Source organism: Lissotriton helveticus, chromosome 1_1 (assembly GCF_964261635.1).
Source record: "Lissotriton helveticus chromosome 1_1, aLisHel1.1, whole genome shotgun sequence".
Taxonomy (NCBI): domain Eukaryota; kingdom Metazoa; phylum Chordata; class Amphibia; order Caudata; family Salamandridae; genus Lissotriton; species Lissotriton helveticus.
In genome coordinates, this window is record NC_136057.1 from 110,797,683 (window position 1) to 110,822,752 (window position 25,070).

General features: G+C 48.1%; 1 protein-coding gene across 1 annotated transcript in view; it reads left to right on the forward strand.

Annotated features, from left to right (window-relative positions):
- LOC144759342 (uncharacterized) overlaps positions 1–25,070 on the forward strand; it is a 215,256-nt gene that overhangs the window by 141,287 nt on the left and 48,899 nt on the right. The gene's annotated exons all lie outside the window — the stretch shown is intronic.

A 25,070-nucleotide genomic window follows, 5' to 3' on the forward strand; every position in this document is an offset into this window, starting at 1 on the left:
GCCAAATTTGTGTCCTTTTCTTCCAACATCATGGGGATTCTAAAGGTACCCAGGGTTTGTGGATTCCCCTGGACGGGACCCGAAATTAGCCAAAATATAGCAATTTCTTTTTTAGGGGGGGAAATGGGAAAAAAGTGCTGCAAATGAAAGTGTTTGGGGTTTTCCCTGCAAATGTTATCCAAAAAAGGTTTGTGGGGCTGAAATCAGCATTTTCCCAGCTTTAAGGGAATGACTGACCTTTGTCAGAAAATAAACACTTTTTACACAGTTTTGGCATTTTTCTGGGACATAGCCTATTTTTGCTATTTTATGTGCTTTCAACCTCCTTCCAGTTAATAGTAGAAATGGGTATGGGTATGAAAGCAATAATGGATCCTGGAAAGCTTTTTGAAAAGTAGACAAACTTCTGAATTCAGCAAGGGGTCATTTGTCTAGATCCTTTAAGGTTTCTCTATAGAAACTAACAGTTAAATGTAGGAAAAATTGAAAATTAGTTGAAAAAACAGCCTTTTGTTTCAACGTTTTCACCTGTAACTTCTTCTAATTATGACAGCTCTTTCAAAGCAACATACCGTTACATCCGCGGGACCTCACTGGTTGTGGGGGTATATAGGACTTGTAGATTCACCAAGAACCTGACAAACCCAAAAATTGAGCAGCGACTTGCAATGGTTTTTTATTATGTATGCTATTATGTATAGCAATTACTCTGGAAAAATGTATACATGGAAAAATTGGTATGAAAGACACCTATGTATTTCTGCAATGGGAACAAAATATAGAGTTTAGAAACAGTATATATATGCACATTTCCGAAATTGGGAACACTCATACTAGCATGAGAATTATCGGTCATTTTCCAAAATGACTTCTTTTTTACACATTGTCTTTCATTTGAAAGGTAGAAATGCATTGAAAGTCAATAAGTAAAAACAATTGCTTTGCAAATCGAAATCACCCTAAGTCTCCCCGAAAAAAATGGTACCTCACTGTGGGTAGGCATAGTGCCCATGACAGGAAAGGGCTGAAACGCAACGTTAACGAACCACATTTTTACAATGAAAAATGACCCTTTTTTTTGCAAAGGGCCTAGCTGTAGCTTTTGAACCCTAGCTCTGCTGGCATCGAGGGAAACCTAGCAAACCTATACATTTGTGAAAAATACCCAGAGGAAACCAGGAAGGGGTGACTTGACTGCCTCCCACCAGGTTCTGTTACCCAGAATCCCTTGCAAACCTAAAAAATTGTAAAAAAAAAAAAATGTCCTCACATTTCTGTGGTGGAAAGTTCTGGAATAGGCATGGATTCACAAATTTCCACTCACCCCGCGTTCCCCCGGGTTTCCTGATAAAAACGGTGCCTCACTCGTCTGAGGGGAATAATGAACTTTTTACGGATAGGGCGCAAATGCTTACAAAAAAAGATAAAGCGCATAGTGTCTTTGATTGAGAAACCGTCACAAAAACAAATCTCCAATTTCGACTCCTTAGTCCATCCTGAGCGTTCTGTGAGGAGAAGGTGGAATTTGTTCAATCTAAATTTAGTCAGTAAGAATCGGTGATGCATGTTATTGACGATTCTCAAGTAGGGTTCTATACCTCTGGTGGTTATTAACATTTGATGAGCCCTTACAGTTGGTTTACATAATTCTTTTTCTTCTCTAGCCAAAAATGCCAACTGTTTGTATGTATCTTTAACCCATTTCAAGTCCCCCTTCAGCAGCTTATTTGGGGAATCAAACAATTCCGGTCGACCCAATTTAGTTGCCAATTTTTTGATGTAATTCAACCAGGGGATGGAGTGACCATACTCCAGGGTTAAACAATCCCTCAGATTTTCATGATTCAATTCTAATTCAGGGTTCAGCCATATAGAAATCAATTTCAATAGCGGCGCTAAAGCTATGCGGTCTTCCAGATATTCAACCCCACACTCTTGGTGAACAATATATCCAGGTGTAGACTGGGGAACGCATAACATAGATTTCAAAAACTTGTCCTCAGCCACCTGCAAGGCCTTTACATTTTTTAACCCCCAAAGGTCAGCTCCATATATGGCTATTGCAGTGCATTTGGCGTCATCAATTTTCAACACCGCCTCTATAGGCTTCACACCCAGTTTACGAGCGAAGTCCAGGACAGCCAAGATAGACCTGGCGAAGGCGTTTCGTTTGGCAACCAACTGGGGCAACCAGGTAGAATTATCATCAAAGATTACCCCCAGGTAGGGAAATCTTGTAAACCTAGATAAAACATTGCCTTCACAGTTCATAGTCTTAATTCTTTTGGGTTTACTACCCACAATCATTACATGCAATTTAGGAAAATGTACACTTAGATTCATCGCCTTCCTAAAATTAGCAAATGAATTTAAAAGACATTGCAACTCCACAGCTGTATGTGCTATTAATGCGGCGTCATCAGCATAAAGTAATGCCGGAATAGAAAATTTGCTGGTCCTTGGTATATCTTTACACGCCTCAGTTAAAACAGCACCTAGGTCATTAATGTAAAGAGTAAAGAGTAAGGGGGCCAGGATACAACCCTGCCTAACACCATTAATGATCGCAATCTTGCCCGTACTGTTACCCAAACGATCATACCTAACTGTGGCTGTGAGGTCCCTGTGTAAGTCGGCAAGAAAATACACAATGTTTTTATCAACACCTAACTTAAGGAGCAAACCCCAAAGTGTGGACCTATTCACTCGGTCAAAGGCCGAGGAAAGGTCCATAAATGCTAAATGCAAAGTACCCCTTTTAGCAATGGTGTATTTCCCTATTAACAGATAAAGGTTGAGGCACTGGTCTATAGTGCCTCAACCTTTCCTGAACCCATATTGTACGCATGAAAGGTTGTCTGTGTCCTCCAGCCAAGATGTTAATTTACCAAGGACCACTCGCCCTAGCACCTTCACTGCAGCGTCAATGAGGGAAATAGGGCGGTAACAACTGGGGTCCCCCCTATTTCCTTTCTTAAAAATGGGTACAATGACAGATTTGGACCAGGTGTCCGGAATGCTTGCCATACAGACCCTATTAAAAACATTAGCTAAAACTCTAGACCAAGTCTTGACATTCTGATTTAAATAGGTCGTCGGGCACGCCATCGGGACCCGGAGCCTTGTTACTGGTCATCTTCCTGATGGCGTCTGCCACCTCTGACTCGGTAACCGTTAAAGTATAGGGATCTAAAATAGGGGTAGGTATGATCCCCTCCCCAAGATATTCCCCTTCATAGACTGACTTACAATGAGAGCACCACGCCTGTTCCTGAATACCACAGTCTAATTGGCCATTACAGGGGTCCTGGAAAAAGGGTTTGTTAATGACGGCCCAGCATTTACCACTATTCCTGAGCACGTCTACTGAGGTTAGGTCTTCCCAGGCTGCTTCCCTGATCTCCCGCCTTCTTGTGTCCAGGGCATTGTTATATATTTTCCTTAATAAGGCCACTGTGGCCCTATTCACTGGTTTACAGTTCAGGGCGGCTTTTAATTTTTGATTAGCTAATGAACAGTTATGGTCGAACCACCCCAGCTCAGCAGGGACTTAACTTTCCCTGTATATCTAAGATCTGCTGAGACCTGGGTACAAATTATTGAGTAAGCCTCTAAAACCTCCTCGTTCCCTGCCTCCAGGTTCAAACAAGTGTCCAGCTCAAATCCTACTGTGGTTGTTAGGTTGGTATACAAGTCTCCCGGTATGACTCTACTCCATCTAAGTCTACGGGCCTGATCTGTCGCACAAATATCTGATTTGTCCGTTCTGTTTTGAACTGTCGGAGACTTTATGATCAGATCCGAAAGACTCAGGACTACTGGGTTATGCTCACTAAAGTGTGACCACACAGGCGAATATCCAAATATCCTATCCCCCAGTGTTAAACTAATGAAGATATAGTTAATAACTGAATGACAACCATTCCCCTTAAATGTGGGTATCTCCTTATCCAACAGTGTTGGGAGCATCAGACCATTGTCTGCCAGGATTGTCTCTAAGAGGCCACCCTGTACAGAATGTTCAAAATGAGTGTCTTCCTGTTCTACAGGGCCTAATAGGTCTAAAGACAGACACTCATCCGGACATCCATGAATGTTAAAATCTCCCATAACTCTGAGGAAACATTGAGTTTTATTGACCTCCTTATATTCTGTCAGAAACAAATTTAATATGGCCAAATGATCGGTCGCGGTGACTCTAGCAAAAGAATTATAAAAGTTAACGATTAAAATAGTTCCCACCCCACTCAAAGAAATTTGTACTGCCAAGGTATTTCGTGAGCCAGTATCTAATTGGGTGTGGGCACCAGGAATCGTGGCCGAAATTAGGGTGACCAAACCACCCTTTGCCCTCCCCATATTAGATTGGACCGCAGGGGTGGAGTAACACGAGTAACCATCCAAACTCAGAATGTTACCCGTGTCCCAAGTTTTCTGTAGCCCTATAATGTCGCTCATACTGATAAACTCTCTCCATGCTGGGTCATCTATTTTATTTTTGAGGCCAGCCACATTCCAGGTCACTAACTTTAAAAAAGAATCCCGGGGGCCTTGAGCTCCTTGAGCTCCTACCGTTGTCGGTGCATTAGGGGCATTAACTGCAACGACTGGGGCAAAATTGGCTTTTTGGCTCCCTAGTCACTCGTTTTCGCCCAAATTTGAAAAAATATCAAATCTGTTTAAAACGGGGACAGCAAAGTCGTAAGGCAATCTCCCTTTAAATGAATCACTATTCATTTGTCTAATCTGAGGTGGTGGATAAAAGAAGCCCAGTGGGAGTAAGTTTACATCTTTCTCAATTCTAGCTGACCCCGCCTGTCTCAATATGTCGTCAACCAGCCTTGGGGATCTAAAGCTTATGACCACACAGTCACCCTCTAAGCTTTTTTTGGTGTTGCCCACCCATGGGACCCTTCTGACCATCATGATATTGTTTTCCAGATATTCACCCAAATCTGTTTTGTTTGACAGGTAAAAGAGGGTTTTATTTCTCAATGAGGTCCAGTGTTCGTTTTGGCCATCGTTAATTTTCGGGACATTGGCAAGAATTATCGTATGGGGGCAAGCCTCAGCTGGTAAGTTTAATGATATCTCTCTCTTCTTAAGGGGCTGTGTATGTGGGCTTAATCTCCCTGCTGGCACCCGAGGGCCCTGTTTCTCACCCATGGTGGCTCCAGTCACTTTTGACACCGGAATAGAAATATTTGGTGCTATACTTTGAGATGTCACTGAGGGAACCAATATCTCTGCGGGACTAGCAACACACACACGAGGTGTAACCAAGCTTACACTGCTTTCCTTGGCAGAGACTGTATCACCACCTGATACATCCATATACTTATCCAGGAGTCCACCTAATATTTTTATCTCAGCGGACATCCGATCAAGTTTTGCCACTAAAGGTTTTATAATGCCCTTAATCTTTGAATCAATGAGGCCAGCTAATTTGTTGAGCTGTCCGTCATCCAATTTAACAGTGCTGGCTCCCACTGATGCATCATCTTCCTTTTCTGGATTTTTAATGGGTGTAATGGGTGTGACTGCTTTTTTCCTTATAGAACGGGTGCCCATACGTTTCGACTGTGTTTTTCTGCATGCTCTTACCACTCTGGGTGCAGGGGTTGGGGGATGCTGTACCAAAATGTCTATTGAATCCTCCAACTCAACATGTTCGGGCGTTTCCCTATCAGAGGCCTCGGGTTTTGAAGGTTACTACAGTCGCCCTGTCCCAGTACGACCAGAGAAGAGCACGTAATGGATGGTAAAGGGTCACAGCTTAGACCTAGGGACTGTCGTCTTTCAGTATTAATTTTCTTAACCACCTTGACTAAGTAGTTATCCATGGTGCCAAGAACAGATGGAACGATTTGGGTCGACATGCTATTAACTACTGTAAAGGGGACCGGGATTGATTCACATATATTACACAGTGTGTACTACACCCTCAACTATCACTTTAAGGATATTTGTCTTTATACTTTTCACAACCGTAAAACAGAACCCAAAAATATTGTAAAGTCTCACTGTGTATTTGGTGAATAGAGTGGGGGTAGTCCTCGGTATCTTGTGCCAAAGTCTGTGGCCCAGCCCAGCCTCGGTCTGCCCCGGACTGCCACAGACTGCCCCGCCCTTGTCCCGGGCTTCTCCCGCGTTGCTCCCACGCGCGACTCGCGGTGCGAGAGGCGTTCCGTCTACTTAAGCGCCTCCGGGCGCGCTGGTGGCGTGATTGCTGCGCGCCTCCCTCAGGCTGCTGGGAGAGGTAGTCCGGCCGGTGACTACAGAGCCATTCCCCTCACGGCGTGGCCGGTGACTGCAGAGCCGTTCCCCTCACGGCGTGGCCGGTGACTGCAGAGCCGTTCCCCTCACGGTGTGACAGGTAATAAGTAGCTGCCCCCAGGAGCTCAAGGCGCTCCGGTGACTGCAGAGCCGTTCCCCTCACGGCGTGACAGGTAAGAAGTAGCTGCCCCTGGACTGGCGCTTGGCTGGCGATTACCCGGGGTAACGCTGGGTGGTAGGAAATTTGTGTCAGCCCAGTGATGCCACAACTTTCCAACACAAAAATGTATGAAAAAAGTATTTGTTTCAACTAAATTTGAGGTTTGCAGGGGATTCTGGGTAAGGAAACGTTGGGGGATCCACACAAGCCATACCTCCCTGGAATGCCCCGGGTGTCTAGTTTTCAGGAATGTGCAGGTTTGGTAAGGTTTTCCTTGATGGCCGCCGAATACGGGGCCAAAAACCCATGTGACCCCCCCTTGCAAAATCAGGTAGTTTTGAGATAATTTGTTGTTTATTTATGCAGCGTGAACATTTTGGCACGATATTGGAAGGAAAATTTGATGACAATACCTACAGTTGGTAGGTTATTCTTAGATGGAACGTACACCTTGGCAGAGAGACTAAAAAGACAAAGATTACTGCATAGCCATCTATTCCTCAAGCACACACACATACTGGTTGGATTTAGCTCGAGGGCGAGTGATGGTTCAGTATATACAATATTTTTAACAAGAGATTTCACAAAAATGAAATGCACTGTTAATAATTGAAAGGGCAAAAAACTGAACCATTGACTTGCGGCTTGTGAGCTGTAAAGCCACTCAAGGCACCAACCTCTGTACAGGCCATTCATACACCTTTCATACGTGTGACACATACAAAACATTCACCCCGCCAGCCTGGGGCCCATCACATCACAACACTCACACCAGCAGACAGTGCCATCCAAAGGCCCATCACTTTCACACGCCCACATTCCTGACACACACAAGCTGATGTATTGCTTGGAGTGGCGCTCGGCTAGCAGTGTGTGTAGTGACCAGCAGCAAGTCACTACTTGCACATCGCCAGCCGAGTGCCAGTCCATGCACACCGCCAGCCAAGCACCAGTCCATGCACACCGCCAGCCAAGCACCAGGCCACGCACCCAGTTAGCCAAGCGCCTGTCCATGCACACCACCAGCCAAGCGCCAGTGCACACACACCGCCAGCCAAGCACCAGTCCACGCACATCGCCAGCCAAGCGCCAGTCCAAGGACAACGCCAGCCAAGCGCCAATCCACGCACGTCAGCAAAGCGCCAATCCATGCACACCACCAGCCAAGCACCAGACCACGCACACCGCCAGCCAAGCGCCAGTCCACGCACACCGCCAGCCAAGCGCCAGCCCACGCTCACCACCAGCCAAGCGCCAGCCTACACACACCGCCATCACATTTATACAAAAATGAAAGAAAAAAAACATCGCAAATAGATACAAATCTACTAACACAAAATCTGAAACTAAATACATTGCACTAATGCCAGCCTTGAAACAGAACAAACATTTTTAAGCAATACAGACCAGGCAGTTCACTTTACCACTCATGGATGCTCCCAATAAATATTTTGCGTGTGGTACGTTCTAAAACAAGAAGGGCACTCGGGCAGTACATACGAGTCTCCTTCCGCGTACCTCTTCAACAACAGACTCTACATCTCCTAGTGGGAAAGTCTTTTGAGGGTGTGGGAGGAATGTGATCAGGAAAGTGGAGATCTTTCAATCGATGTGATACAAAAAGGCTGAGCTGTTCCTCAGAACAAAAAGGAATGTACTAGTCGTGCAGGTATGTGAGCATGTTGTAGAATCTCAATGGGAACTACAGTTGGGCATCCATAGTGTGGTGTCATGCTTCATCATCTGGGCTTGCTCCTCGTTGGGTCGGCGGTGCAATACCCAACGGGCGACACCTCAAATAGGGGCACTTTGGCGGAGATCTTTTATCCAACTGCCGTATGATGAAGTGGGGGTGTGGGGCCAGAATAACGTAGACTTGGTCTGTGAGTTTAAAATAGGGCTAGGAGTACCAGGATCAGGTTTATTCTGGGGGTACCCTGCTCTAATTAAAAAAGAAAAACTAACCAGTACTCGTTGGAATATTATGTTTCCTGTCTCGAGTCTAGGGTTAGTATGTGCTCTGGTTGGTCGACATGTTTCTTGCCTGTGTCTATTGACTGGCAATTCTTCAGGACCCAGAATATCAAGAAAAATATTTTCTTTTGAATTACTGTCTACGTTGGTGAGATCTGTTCTAGGATCTAATGTTCCGTGACTATTTAAACAAATAAAGTGAGTGTAGTACAATGTCTATACCTGTGTTGCGCATCATCTACCTGGATGGGGAGAAAAAAAGCAATGCAACAGGTATGAAACTCTTGACCAGGGTGACCTTGTACATTCCAAGTGTAGCGCTAATCGCATGTGAACTAAAACCAATATGAAACAGCGCAGTGAGCGTGCCTGTGTGGTGGTTCAGTCAAGCTCACATTCTATAAAACCTCAATTAAAAAGCAGTAGCAGCAGTTATTCAAAGGTGGTTGTAGCATGCTAGCTGTGGTCTTACGTTGGGTAGATTGTCTAAGGATCTTTGCTAGTATAACATGCATGTATCAGTGTGCATAACAAGTTAAAACTACTTAGTTTATTCAATAAATGAGTATAGTGTTGAAGGTTCCCCACTAAGTAGTACTCTTAAGGTGTAGCCTAGGTTAATGCACAATAGATTGAAGTAGCACTCAGTTTACTTTGTTGGAGAATTGCGCGTAAACAATGTAAAGGCTAAGTATATAAGATGTACTTAGCTAGGAACGTTGCTATGTCATAAGATGCTTGAGTCAAAAGGACCATCCCTGCTCCCCTATGTTTATTTAATGGTAGATATGTTCGTAGGCTACTAAGCCCTGTGGGTTATCCGGTTTTGCGCAGGTTATAAGCGCTAGTATGCACCCCTTTTACTTATGCTCAATGTCAAATTTACCCCTCAACTGTTTGCGGAGGGCGCGTGTTGACTAAATTCATGTATACTCATGGATCCGCTTTTAGTCCCCGTGTGCTTCAGGAGTGTCGCGGGTTAGGTACTAAAATTCCACCCGTTGAATAGGTTGGTAAGAATCCATGAGTTAATCAGCGTGCTACATAATCAGGACTTTAAAAAGGTGGTGCTGGTTGGAGCTTAGGTTAAAACAGGTAAGGGTGAACCCAGGGGTTGTTCTCGCGCTTAGTACTCACAGTTAGTCGTCCGTGTAACAAGCCTTCAGCACCTACTCCGCGCTGCCAGGTCCGGTAGGTGAATGCTAACCTGGCGGCCATGTTTTTAAGGTGTGGTAGATTGGTCATGTGATTACGGGACCAATGCTAAAAAAGTCATATGACAGTAATGGAAACCACAGCGGCCATTACAGAGTGGTTTTGTCAGTCCACAACAGTACTCATTACGCTGCAAGTAGGTGTTCAGATTATCTCCTACATGCCAGTAATGAGAGCCCTACTCGAGCTAATAAGTCAGAGGTTGCCAATGGAGGTATATGCTATTGGAAAACATAGCGACCCCTCCTAAAATTTCGGGGTCCGTAGTAACTGTTCTGTATTATACGGCGGCCATGACAGTGTGTGGCGCTTAGTCAAATTAATACCCAAACAGGGACATAATTCAAGTAGGTTAGATTGCTCCGGGTATACTTTGTGTAGAACACACTAGAAGCCCATTAATTAGTGGTCTATGTATAGTTCAGTAACATGCACTAGAACCCTCAATGAAGGGTAGTGTACAGTAACTGGGCTACATGGCAGGGTACAAGCGTATTGCAAACTACGTACCTGTCTGTAGCAAAAATTGATATTTTGCATGTAGTATTTAGCTAGTGGAGTCCTAGTAGAGTTTAGAAGTTACTCCACGGTATGTCCTCGTTGAGGCCCATGCTGTCTGTTGATAAGCGATGTATCCACCTTTGCTCTTTATAGAACAGACTCTGTTTGGACGCCTTAGGGTTTGCTTCCAAGACTAACCACTTGAGGGAATCAGCAGTGTGGTTTTTCTCAAAGTAATGTTTACACATCTTGGTATTTTTACACCGGAAATTACTGCGGTGTTCAGAAATGCGCGTCTTTTTGGTGCGTGTGGTCATTTCCACATAGTATAATGCACATGGGCAGATTAGCAGGTAGATGCAGTTAGTGCTGTTGCAATTCGTGTGGCACCTGAGCTCCCAGCTGAAGGAATCGGTTAGTGCAATGGTTTATATACACTTGTGTAAGGACACTCACTACATGAGACGCAAGGGTAGTGTCCCACAACTGCAGGTAGTTGCCAAAGAGTGATTTGACAAAGGGCAGGTTTTATTTTAGGTCTAGTTTTGACAAGGATGTCTTTAACGTTCTTAGATCTTTTGAACGCAAACCGGGGAGGTCCTAATTCAAGCATTCCTGTGTTCAATATTTGCCAATGTCGTTTCAAGATTTTTTTCACTTCATTTGAAGCTGGTGTGAATGTAGTAACACAAGTCATAGGTTGGTTATCAACTGGATCTTTGGCTCTGCATTCCATAAGGCTATCTCTGTGGTTGTTCATGGCACGTTTCCTAGCCTGGGCAATTACCCTGGTGGGGTAGCCCCTGTCTGCTAAGTTCCTAGAGAGTATCTTGGATTCTGACTTACAGCTGTGTCTCGCTACAATTTCTCCTGTTCCTAAGAAATTGCCCAAAAGGCAAGTTAACTTGGAGTGCTTTGGGGTGGTGGCTGGTGAAGTGTAGGAGACTGTTACGGTCTGTGTTCTTTCTGAACATGGTAGTGCTTAGTTTGCCTCCTACAGCCAAGATGGTCAGGTCTAGAAACGCAATCTGGGAGGCTGATGCCGTCATGGTGAATTTAAGGTAAGGGTTAAGAGTGTTGATCCAACCAAAGAATTCATTATAGGATTCCCTGTTGCCAACCCAAAAGATCAGGATGTCATCTATGAAACGTTTCCATAATTTAATGTTGGAATAGTATGGGTTGGTCTGCCCGGTGATGTGTCTTGCCTCGAAGTCAGCGATATACAAACAGGCTACACTAGGGGCAAATGTGCTGCCCATCGATGTCACCTGTGTTTGGTGGTAGTATTGCCCTTTGAATTCAAAGTAGTTCTCAGTTAGGGCTTGTGTTGCACATTCCATGATGAATGCGGTAGGCGTTGGTGATTCCCAAGGACCTGTGTTCAGAACTTCCATAATGACCTCTAGTGTGGCCCTCTGTGGGATGTTTGTGTAGAGGGCCTCCACATCTAGGGTAATGAGGAAGTACATTTTGGCGCGTAACATGTCGGTCGTGTCCTGAATGCACGAGGGAATTTTTCTCACCAAGGGTTGGAGAAAATGATCGCAAAACTGCAAAAGGGGTTCAAGGACAGAGTCAATGCCCGATACTATGGGTCGTCCAGGGACAGATGTTACTCCCTTATGGATTTGGGGTGAAATATAGAAATAAGGTACCCTCGGGTCTTTTTTTACCAGAAAGTCAGCTTCTTTCTTGCTGATCCATCCGTGGCATTCAGTGGATTCAACCAATCCACTGATTGTACATTTTAGACATGTGGTCGGGTTGGCGGGGAGGGGTGTGTAATATCGTCTATCACCCAGTTGTCTTAGACACTCAGTGTCATAGTCCGTTGTATTCATGAGGACTGTTGCTCCCCCTTTGTCAGCCTGTTTTATAGTGATAGAGGTGTCACCGGCCAGGGATTCCAAGATCCCCATGTCCGCTTTGGAGATGTTGGTGTGGTTGTGGAGCCCACTAAGTGCTCAGATGTCTTTTAGTACTGCTTGTTCGTAGGTCAGAACCTCGTTAGGCACCATCCCACTATGTGGTGTAAATGTTGATGCATTATGGAGGCCAGAGTCATCTGAAGTTTCTCTGGGTTTGCCATCAAAGAATGCCTTGAGTCTGATTTTCCTGAAGAACTGTTGTACTTCACAGATCTGTTGGAAATTGTAAATTTTCGGTGTCGGAACAAATCCGAGAATCAGTTGTAAGTTGCCGTGTGGACATATTAGCTACCAAACGTACTTCCTGCTCGTTTTGCTCCTGGTATCCATCCCTTGTGCTGGAGTGTCCTCCCATTGCACTCTCTTGTCTGGCCCGTAGCCTCTTTTTCGTCCGCGCCCTCTGCCCCAACCTCTGTCTAAAAAAGGCTTGTTGTTTTCTTGTGGGACAAACTGCGGCTGGTATTGGGGGCCAAACTGTGGCATTGGTTGTGGGAATGGAGGGTACTACCAAAAAGGCGGTCCCTGGTAGGGAGCTTGTGGAAAATTGTATTGTCCACGCCTATTTGCTCTTCTCCCTCTGTTTCGGTTAGGCTGCCAATCTTCCCCACTCGAATTACTATCACTGTTGGAGCCTCTTCTTGAGGAAGTAGTACTAGAGTTTGAGAGATAGCCCGTTCCTGGTGGGACATAATCTGATTTTAGGCAAGGATACACCTTCTCCTTCGAGAAACGTTGGATATCCTTCTGCAACTTGGTTATTTTCTGTTTCATAAGATAATCCTTATGTTCAGCTAACTCCTTGTTCAGTTCGGCTAGCTTATTTTTGAAACCAGGATTAGGGATTGAGCTTTTCAGTGCACTCTCTGCAGCTTGGATGCGTACCAGTAGTTCGTCAGCTAGTCTTTTAGCTGTGTTCATGATCAAGATGAGAAGATCGAGCCACATCCTCCACCACTCCAACTCTAGAATACTTGCCTGTTCCACAACAACAAGGCTGCCTATCACAGACTGCTGAAACAGTACAAAAGTCGACTTTGACGCAGGAGAACACTCGTTGAACATAACAAATGCATTGAAAGTTGCTAAATTGAAGAGATGAATGGCCAACTTCTTAGACTAAACGTAAGCCTTACGAATAGCAGTGTAAGGTTCCAACCTCTGATCTACTCTATCAACACCACCCATGTGCTTATTGTAGTCTAAAATGCATACAGGTTTGCACACTTCAGCAATCTGACCCCAAAGATGCACAGGTGAAGTACTCTCATCATGGATGGTAGTCAGCATGTACACATCCCTCCTGTCCACAAATTTCACAGCTAGTAGTTCATCACTACGCAAGGAACTGCACTGTCCCCTCTGAAGTTTTTTGCAAACAAGCTCTTTTGGGTAACCTTTATGCTTAGAGCGGATTGTGCCACAAGCAAAAGTGTCCACGTTGAACAATTCCTTAAACTATTGCACAGCAGTGTAGACGTTATCAAGGTACAAATGGTGGCCTCTGTTAAACAGTCCTCTAGCAAGATCCCACATAATTTTCTCTGAAACTCCAAAAGTGGACAGACATCTAGAGGGGTCAATAGTGGAATCCCTACCAGTGTACACACGGAAATTAAAAAAATATCCTGTCCTACTCTCAGACAACATATGCAGCTTAATTCCATAGCGTGCCCTCTTGCTAGGAATGTACTGCCTTAAAACCAAACAGCCCTTGAACAGGACCAAAGACTCATCAATAGATATTTCTTTCCCTTGAGTATAGATCACTGAACGTCTATCTACAAAGTGAACAAGAACAGGCTGAATCTTAAAAAGACGGCCACAGTCATGGTGATCAGTGGCAACGCCAAAGCAATATCAACAAAATGCAGCATCTGAAGCAAAAGTAAATACTGATCACAAGTCATAACTTCAGGAAATATGGCCTTTGCCATCCAGGGACTGGTTGACCAATATGAAGCCATGGACGGCTTCCTTGTCAAACCCATCAATAAAGTCAAACCCCAAAACTTCTTCATCTCTTACAGATTTGTGAGAGTCCGCCGGGTAGCTCTAGAGTGGAGCCTCAGTTTGTCACTGTTCCCCCTCAAAAACTGTTCAGCATACAAATTAGTCTGCTCAACAATCTCACCCAAAAAATACATCATTTATAAAAAACTGAAAAAACTGAATAGGCAAAAAAAATTCACAATCCACTCTACACCCTGCATCACCACATCTTGGGAGATCTGACTCCAGAGACAAGGTCCCTGGGTAGCGTAATTGACACCGCTTCCTCCCTAACAGCGGCCTCGAATTTAAGGCCACCATCTCTGAAGATAATTTCATGGAATGTGGCTGGCCTGGGCAATAAGCTGGATCAACAGGAATAGAACGCCTTTGTTGATTCCGGGGATGTATGCCTGTTCCAGGAAACCTGGGCGAGGGACGAGTACTCTCGCCAGGGCTTCCTTGCATTTTTCCATTCCAGCGAAATGGGGGGGCAGGGGCCGTCCTTCTGGAGGCCTCTCAACCTGGGTGGCGACCCACCTGGGCTGTCAGGCTGTACGTCTCCCCCTGGCCTCTGAGGATATATTAGTGGTGTTGCTGGAATGGACAAATTCTCGTAGACTTGCTGAGATAAACGTATACTCAAGGCCGGTAAATATTTCACGAGAATCACCTACTATTGATGAATTATCAGCTTTCCTCAGTGAAATCCCCAAGGGGATCCCATTTGTGGTGGGTGGGGACTTGAACTTACATTTTGAGCCCCTCGTAGGCCTCCTGGATGGGCCCTCCCTGGAAGAGGACGCAAGGTGGTCTGTTCCCTCTACGGTGGCCCCTCCACCCAGAGCTCGGACACCACTTGCCCTACAGATTACTGCCCTAACTCTCAAACATGGTGTCAGAGCTTGCAATGGGCGCATTAAATCTGATATACCCAGTAAACATACCTTTAATAGAGCGGGCAGGGAGTCACGACTGGACTATGTCCTAGTACAACTTTCCATGTGGCCTAATATCATCGACTTTAGGGTGATAGAGAGAGTCGATAGCGACCACAACGCCCTTGAACTGGACTACGTTCTCCCTGGCAAGGAGGGCAGGGACTATGTCACAGTGGTAGCAAATCCAGGGCTTCTCCTCGAAAACAACAGAAGGAGAATTAGGTGAGAAAAATTAGTCACTAGTAGAGAGAAGCTTCCCAGGCTTTATGCTGGACTCATTCCAATATTGGAAAAAGTGGGTATCCTAAGTGAGGAACCCAGTAATCAGGAAACTCACAAATTACTGTATTTGGCACATGAGGATCTTATTAGGACCCTGGCGGCAGATCTATTTACCAAGGGCCAAAGTAGAAGTGGCGGGTCATACCGTAACACATGGTATAACGCTGCATGCCGCAAGGCGAAGGGAGATCTCCTGTCCTGCATTAAGGAGGGCAAAAGCAGACTGGAGATACAGGCCAGAAGACGGGATTACAAGAAAACGGTCACCCAGGCCAAGATTGAATGGGACCAGGATAAATGGGAGGAACTCTCTAGTTCTCTAGCCACCAGGGACTACCGTAAGTTCTGGCAAATTGTTAATATGGGATCTGAGCATCTAGCATCGGCAATAGAACCGAACATTGCGCCAGGGGTTTGGCAGGAGCACTTCTAGTCCCTCTATACAGTGGAAGCCGGGGATTCTTGCAACCCATCCCCAATTACATCTAGCCACTCTAAGGGGGACCTCTTCACGGAAAAGGAGGTGCGAGTTGCCATTGTGGGTCTGTCATCAGGCAAGGCTCCTGGGCTGGATGGTCTCCCAGGCGACCTGTTCAAACAAGAGCCTGATGTATGGGCTCCCTATCTGCTGACAATATTTAATGCTGTCCTGATGGGCATGGAGGTCCCCAGTACTTGGCTGGGCGCAGAGGTTGTCCCTATATTTAAGAAGGGTTCGCCTCTGCTCCCAGCCAATTACAGGCCCATCAGCCTAATAGATGTGTCCCAGAAGCTTTTTGGTAGGCTTATATTAGACCGCCTCCAGAACTGGCTTGAGGAAACTGATACTTTGAGCCCATACCAGGCGGGATTTAGAAGGGGGGTGTCTACAACCGATCAGATATTCCGCCTAAATCTTATCTACTGGCGGACCGCACTAATCGAGGGGGGTAGCTTGTACATGGTTTTCGTGGACTTCGAGCCACCTTCGATTTGGTGCCAAGATCCAGATTATGGAGTGTGCTCGCTGATCTGGGGGTCCCGGTAGATATTCTTGCTATCCTGATGAAACTGCATCAGAATAACTTTGCACGTGTCAGGTGTGGCAGAAATGGCAACTTAACGGAAAGATTCCCCGTTGACAGAGGGGTGAGACAGGGCTGTGTGCTCGCACCGACCCTGTTCTGCCTCTTTGTCAACGGGGTAATCGCCCACCTGAACAGAATTGACGACACCGATGCGCCCAAATTGAATGGCCACAGGGTGCCCGCTATCATGTTCGCGGACGACACCCTGCTGCTGTCTAAATCCCCCATGGGAATTCAGCGGATACTTGACGGCTTTCTGATATTTTGCACGGAGTGGGGCCTAGAGATCAATGCCTCTAAAACAAAATATATGATCCTAAACCCCTTCAACACGCCCTAATCCCTTGCTCGGTTTCGTGCGATTAGAGAGGGTCTCCACATTCGAGTATTTAGGAGTGACACTAAACGAGAATATGACATGGGGGACACACCTGATTAAGGCAAATATGAAACTGGTGCAGATAGTGTGTGGCATCTCCAGGATGGTGAACAAATCAACATATCGTCCACTTGGCCCTGTTATCCAAATTTATAAATCCCAGGCACGGGGGGCAGTTACTTATGGGGCTGAATTGTGGGGTCACACTTCTGCCCAAAACCTGATGATTACGGAAAACAAATTCATCAGGCAGTTGGTAGCTCTCCCACCAAGCACACCGTTACTCCCTCTGAGATTAAGACTTGGGAGTTAGACCAATTGCTGAAGAACTGGGTCTCAAACCTTTAACTTTTTGGCGAAGATTATGGAGCAGCCAAGAACTCACCAACTACAGGACTGAGCTTCAGGAGTTCTTATCTCTATCAAATGCCACCCACATCCCATGGCTAACCTACATAAAAAGGTCATGCGAGAGTCTGGGCTTCCCAGAACTTTGGACTGATCCAGCAAACACAAGTAGCAGGATACCACGCAAAGTACTGTCAAAAGCTTATTACGATCTAAAGCTTACTATTGCTTTGGACAGCACGCGAGAGGGATCCCTGACGAACCTATTTATTCAAAGCAAAGACTCCTATTTCCTGGAATGTGTTCTGGAGGGCATGACCCCTGCCTTAACCAGGAAGTTATTTCTGCAATGGAGATACGGCACATTACCCCTTAGGTCTTTTACTAGCTCTTGGTCTTCGCCTCCAACCACTGAGCACTGCCCGGCATGTGCGCATTCCCAAGAAAACGACTTACACGTGGTTCTATCCTGCAAAGCCTATCAAAGAGCCAGAAAATACTGGCTTGTCCCCCTTCTCAAAAATCTGGGCTTTAGATAGTTCTTCCCTGCGTACAGAATTTTTTTTTTCAGAACAAAATTTTATTGAGCTGTTGAAAAATTACATAATACATACAGTTTTCCGGAAACCCGGAAAGACTGTGAGCATGAAATCAACAATCACATTGCAAGCAATTCAATCAGTCATTTATATGTAAGAACTAACCCCAAAACCCCCCTCCCCTCATCCCCCCACTTCCCCCACCCAGACTCCCCCATCCCACCCTCTGCACAGCGCCTAAACAGTCCATATGTAAAAAGTATAGCAAAAGAAAAACAATGAGTGTGTATTTCTCATCATGCGGGCTCAATGTCCAAGTGTCTTTCACCAGGTCCACCAGATGCTGGCGGCTCCAGCAATAGCCCACTGTACTCTGCCCACCTCTTCCAGATTTTGTAGTGTTTACGGGGGCAGCCCCTGGCCTCAAAGATCGGGCGTTCCAGTCCCATATAAAAGTCAAGTTCCCTTTTCCATACTCCCAATAAGGGGTCTCTGGGGTCTTTCCAGGCACCAGCCACGTCTCTCTTGGCCATCATGAGACCCAACAACAACAAGTGGCGTTTATAAAGATTGCCTCCCACCTGTTCCAGGATATGAAGAAGGCCTAGTTGCGTTGTGCGGGTTAAGTCCCAGCCCAGCACTTCCGACAAACAGTCCCACACTCCCGTCCAGAACCTCCGTAGACCATCACACGCCCAAACTGTATTCAGGAACGTGCCCATTTCTCTGCCACACCTCAGACAATCAGGAGACACAATCAAGCCTGCCTTCCACAGTCATTCCCTGGTATAGTATGCCCTGTGTAGATACTTGAACTGAATGAATCGCAGTCGTACCGCAATGGCCGCCCCTCTGGGAGCCTCAAGCGCCTCTCTCCAATCCTCCTCCTCAAATGCCCCCAGTTCGTTTTCCCACTTAGCCATCCAGCGAGGTTGAGCAATGTGTGACCAGTGTTTGGTAGATTGCTGAGATCTTCTTGCTTTCCAATTCCCCCATGAATACCTTAGCCTCCAGGGGGCTAAATTCGGGCAGCGAGTCGAGGTTTCTCAGGGCAGGGGCAATGGCGTGACGGAGCTGTAGGTATCTGTAAAATTGGGTCTGGGGCATGTCATATTCCTCGCGTAGCTCCTGGAACGATTTGAGGGTCGTGCCCTTGACCACGTGTCCAACAGCTGAGATGCCAATCGCGTCCCAGCCACGGAAGCCCTGCAGGGACTGCAACCCCGGCAGCTGCCCATTCTGCCACAATGGGGTCTCCCTTGTCAGTCTATTCCACCATCCCATTCGACGAAGTGCACCACGCCATACCTGGAGTACTACTTGTGTGACCACCGGAAGCCTCTTCTTTTTAGCAGCCGAATACAGTAAAGTGTGCAGTGTGTCTGGGTCTGGTCAGGAATCGCTCCAGGGCGTAGGCGGGATCACTTCGATCCCCATACCACCATTCATTCAGTATCAACAGATGGGAAGCCTGATAATAGGACCGGATGTCCGACGTTGCCAGGCCGCCACAGTACGTGGAGAGAAAGCATGTGCGGAGCGCCACTCTTGCTACTCCCCCAGCCCAGAAATTACTAAGCGCCGAGTCTACCTGCCGGAACCACTGCGGCGATATAGGGTACGGATGATTCTGTAATTGGTATATGTGACGCGGGAGGGCCACCATTTTAAAGATGGCTGAGCGGCCATACACGTTTAGAGGCATACGGGACCACGTAGTCGTGTCCGAGCGGATACGCTCCCATACGGGCACGACATTGCGCGTCCATGTCTGTCAGGAATATCCCCAAATACTTAATACCTCCCGTTGCTTCCTGTAATGCCCCGGCCCAGGACCCCAAATTCCGACGCTCCCCCAGCACCCACAGTACTGATTTGCGCAGATTCAAGCGAAGGCCCGATACCTCCCCGAAAATCCGCATAATGTCAAGGACCCGCGGTCCAGATCTATTAAAGTCTGTAAGGAAAAATAGGACATCGTCCGCATAGAGCGCAATTCTGTCAGATGGTCCCGCATTCCACTCGATGCCCCGCAGCTGGGCATCCATCCAGACCCACGCCGCCAGTGGTTCCATGGCCAAGGCGAATAGATATGGTGACAGGGGGCATCACTGTCTGGTGCCTCTACCTATGGGAAAGGAATCCGACACTGCCCCGGCCACCCTCACAGATGCCGTGAGGTCGGTGTACAATAGTTGTAGGTAGGATAAGAAGTGTGGCCCTAAATTCAGACGGGACAAGAGCGCACGAAGGTAGATCCAGCTTACCGAGTCAAAAGCCCTATCTATATCGGCCAGGAGAAGGGCCGCAGGGATCCCCGCTGCACGGGCCGCCTCTACCGCTGCCTGCGTGCGCCTGATATTGTGTCGTGTTGCCCTACGGGGCATAAACCCGGCCTGGTCTGGGTGGACGAGATCTGTGATGTATGGGAGAAGGCGATTAGCTAGTGCCTTTGCCAAAATTTTTACTTCGGTATTTAGTAATGAGATTGGCCTGTAGGATTCGGGTTGGTCTGGAGGCCTTCCTGGTTTGCAGAAGACCACAATTTCTGCATGCCGCCAGTCCCTTGGAAGTCGGCCACATTCCCTGGCCGCCTCTAATGCTCTACTATAGTATGGACCTAGTTGGAGGTGAAACTTCTTAAAGAATTCGTAAGGGAATCCGTTGGGCCCGGGGGCCTTGCCTGTGTTCAATTCCCCGAGGGACGTACTCAGTTCCTCCACCGATAATGGAAGCTCAAGTCTAGCCCGCCCGTCATCCGAAATCGATCTCGGTGGAAGATCGGCCAGGAACTTATCAATGTCGCCGGGTGAGAGGAGCTCCCGGGGGGCGTATTGTGCCTCATAATATCATGCAAAGCTGGCCGCCAAATCCGTCGGGCCGTCATAGTTTTCCCGGTCTCATCTCGAAGACATGGTAGTGACTGCGCATGGAAAGTGCTCTGACAGAGTCTATAGAGCATCGGGCTGGATTTGTCGCCCCATTGGTAGATCCTACTCTGGTCGCTAGCCACAACTGTCGAGCCTCGTCTAGCTGCAAGGAGGCATAAGACTGCTGCGTCAGCAGAAGTTGTCGTACCTCTTCCTCACTCCCGCCCTCGCTACATCTGTGTTCCTGATACCTAACGTGGTCCGCCGCCTTAGCTAGGTCCTCCCTGCGCATTCTGCGGGCGGCAGCGCACCAAGCAACATCCACCCCGCGAAGTGTGGGTTTCAGCGCCTCCCAGAGGGTCATGGCATTTATGTCGGGGTGTTCGTTCTCACTCCAGTAGTGAGCAATAGCTTCCCTCATGTGAGACTGATATGGTTCTTGCTGTAAGTGCCATGTGGAGAGGCGCCATCGAAACGGCTGCCTTCTCCTGTCGAGAAGGAGGTCAAGTACCACCGGAGAGTGGTCCGACAGACCACGTGGCAGTATCGCCGTGGCATCCACCCTTCCAACCCAGGCGTGGGGGACAAATAGGTAATCAATTCTAGAGAAGGACTTGTGTACTGCTGAGACATATGTATATTCACGGTGTTGGGAATGTTGGTGCCTCCACGTGTCAACCCATCCCATACCACTCACCATGCCATTCAGTTTAGTATGTGTGTCCGGTGGCACCCCCCCCCCCCAGCCTATGTCTGTCGATCCGTGCATTCATCACATCATTCCAGTCTCCGCCTATGACTGCCATAACATCAGGGATTTCAGCCCAGACACCAAACAACTTTTCTATAAGAGCACCCTGCAGCGGGTTCGGAGCGTAAACACTTCCAAAGACTACCTGCTCGGTGCCTATCTTGCCCTGAATGAACACATATCTGCCCTGGGTATCAATCCACTGAGTCTCATGAGCATAGGAAAGCCTGCAGTGCACCAGGATAGCCACCCCCCGGGATCCCCTCACAAACCCCGCATGAAACACCTGCTGGTAACCATATCGCTGTACGCTAAGGGTCTTTGAACCCATGAGGTGGGTCTCCTGCAGCAGCAACACATCAGCTCTATCCCTTTCCTCCTGTTGCAGGACAGCCCCTCTTTTAATCCTGTTCAGCATCCTCCGTACATTCCAACTCATAACACGCATAGCTGCCCTCTGTAGGCCTGATTCAGAAGCTTCAACCGCCATTCATGGATTGAAGATCGGATATCCCGCATGTTAGAGGCCACACACACTCATCCCGCGTCAATAGGACCCAAAAAAACACTGTGCAGACATCCCCATTCCCCCTCTTAGTTCCCTCGCCCCACCCCCACCCCACCCCAACAACATCCCCTCCCCACCAACTCCCCTGTTCAGATGCGCAACAACCCGACCACCCCCCAACCTCATACCTCACAAACATTGAAGTACCTGTCGTGGAATAGGGTATCGCCAGCCCCCAACGGGAGGCCGGGTACCTACTATGCCAATGGATCCCCACCCAACAAACCCTTCAAATTCTACTTACCCCCTACCCAACTAAGCTAAGAACTCCGTGGGTACGTCCGCCCTCATTCAGGCATCCCCCAACCCACATCAACCCCTTACACATACATTATGATGTAAACAATCAAGCCGATAGTCATAGTTAGAAACTTCGCCATCGAAGCAACCATGTTCCATTAGGAAATCCTCGTGCCCCATGTCAAGGATACGTGAAGTGTCCCGGGGCCTCAGGACGGCGACGTTGGGTTGTCTGCCTCACTAGTTTCCTCCGTCGCCTCAGTTTGGGAGAGTTGGCTCTTCTGGGAGCGTGATCGCCAGTTACTCCTGCTACGTGATCTCCGGGGAGTCCTCGAGGGTCAGAGTCACGACCCGGGGGGGTATGCACCCTGATGCGAACTGTTTCATCTGTCCAAGCAAAGACCTCCTCCGGCGAATTGAAGAACTGTGTCCGGGACTGGAAGACCATTCGGAGGCGGGCCGGGTACAGCAAGGCATATTGAATTTTTAGTTCTCGTAGACGCGCCTTTGCCGCCGTGAAGGATTGTCGTTGTTGTTGCACCAGCTTAGTATAGTCAGGGAATATGAGGATCCTGTGATTGTCATACATTAAGGGTTCTTTTGCGCGAGCCTGTCGCAGAATAACATCCCGGTCGTGGTAGTTGAGCAGCTTGGCAATCACCGGCCTAGGGCGAGCACCTATAGGTGGCTTCGGGAGAAGTGCTCGGTGCGCCCTCTCAACCACAAAGCAACGCGACAGGGACTCCGGGGGGAGCCACCCCGCCAACCAACGGGCCAGGAACGCCGCCATATCGCCTTTCTCGCTGTCCTCCGGAAATCCCACGAATCTGAGGTTGTTTCTCCTGGCTCGTCCTTCGGCGTCCTCAACCCTGAGCGCAAGGCCCTTCTGAATCCCCTCCATGGCCGCCATTTTCTTTTTAAGGATCACCACATCGTCTTCAACCCCCGTGATTCTGGTCTCGGTTTCAGTGATGCGGGCCACCGCATTGCGAAGATCCTGTTGGAGTAAGGTGTCATCAGCCCCCACAGCTCCAATTTGTGCATCAAGCATATCTCTGGATTGCGTTATAGCAGCCATGAGGGCCGCATTGTCCGGACCTGGTTCCTGCGAGCCTCCCGCGGCCCCTGCCCCGCCACTCGGCCCCGTGAACTTATCAATTGGGCCTTGTTTCGCAGTGTTGCCACTATTGCCGCCTCTCGTCATGGTGGGTCGCAGGCACAAGGATACGGTGCAGGTCAGTAGCAGGGGCACTGGATGAGCGTCCCTTCCACCCGGGATTGGACCCTCGGAAGATGCCCCCCCGTCTCTTCAGATGCCACAGAGGTATAATCGAGTCCCTCAGGGGGTTACAGCCACAGCGCTGCCGCGGCGACCCCCATCCCCAGGTACAAGCACCAGTCCGCAGAGACTTGCTTCCTGCATCGATGAAGCGCCACTAGGGGGCGGAAGCTCCAGTTTTCGGCCAACCGCACACTCCGTCTGACCGCTGACCGTCTCTGTCTAATCATGGGCCGGGGCCAGCAACTCAGGACAGGCCCACTAATCACCTCCACGCTCAGGACCTGCAGGCCTCTCTTCGGCTCCCGGGTCTCCGCCGGGGGGGGGGGAGGGCAGGACGGTCTATGAAGTCTGGGGAGGGGGCCCAAGGATAGAGCACCCCACCACACCCGGGTCACCAGGCTCCCGCGGTCCGATCAGGCCGCCGAGTGGGAGCAGTCCCAGCCGAGGGTTCTACCCCTCCCCCCGCAGCGTCTCCCGCCTGGAATGGCGGCTTACCCGGCCTCCGACGTCACAGGTCTTAGGACAGCGCCGGGAACCTCCGCAACGGCCGTTCGCTGATCACCAGGCGGCCCCAGGTCTGTCTATCGCCAGGTATGGAGTCTGGCGCACTCCGCTCCGCAGCTCGCCACGGCAGCTCACTTCCGGCCGGGCGCGGGCAAACTCGAGCTCCCGGCTTCTCTCTGGCGGCACAGGCCTCTCGGTCACGGGACGCCGAAGTCCGGGGCATCCACCGCTAAGCTGACAAAATCGCCACCGGAGCCTCCGCTGTGTGCCCAGTAGTCAGGCTCTCCACCAGGGTTGATGTGAGTGAGGGCGATGCAGGATTTTGACAAGGATGTTTAGCCGGCGGGACGGAGCTCTCTAGAGTGCGTCCGCCATGTTCGCCGCTCCGGCCGCGTACAGAATTTTAAAGACTGATGTGTCACCTCCAATTGTGTTTGTAGTGGCAAAATATCTCACAGCAATGTGGTTCATTCGCACCCGCCTTTTGAAGGCGGCAGTGGATTTTTAATAATTTTAGCCTATTAATGATTTTAAGTTCCTTTGATGATGAACTGACTCACATGTTTGTAGTCTAATTTTACAACTAATGTTTTACTGATTTGTATAAAGTATAATGACTGTGATTATTTGTATATCTTTGATGATCGAACAGATCGAAATAAAGATTGAATTGGATTGGCATCACCGCTAAAGGCAGGCAACACCGTCTGCACCATGTTTGGATCAACCCAGAGTCCAGCCCTTCCAGTAGGAAGCCTAGCAGCCTCAGGCTGCAATCCAGATGCCTCTTGCACCATCGGCACAGCAGTATCCTCCTCTAAAATAGGTGCTTCATCCGCACCGGGAGTAGCTTCATACACACCCAAGAGTAGCTTCATCCACACCCAAGAGTAGCTTCATCCACACCCAAGAGTAACTTCATGCACACTGAGAGTACCTTCATCTGCACTGAGAGTACCTACATCATCCGATCATTCCATGTGGAGAGAAAACCCACTGCCTGAATCTTCCCCTCCCTCCTCTCCTTCAGACGCACTGTCAGTCTCATAATCCTGCTCAGAGGAAGATTCGAGAAGCATACCAACCACCTGCTGAGCAGTCATTGTACGGCTAGCCTTAATGCTTACTAATAAAGGTAACTTGTCAAACAAGTCAACAAAAACAAACACTTTGTAAAATAAGTAATAAACAAAATATGTCTATCAGAAAGACCTATATACTCCAAAACGATACCACTCACTTGCCAGAAGTAG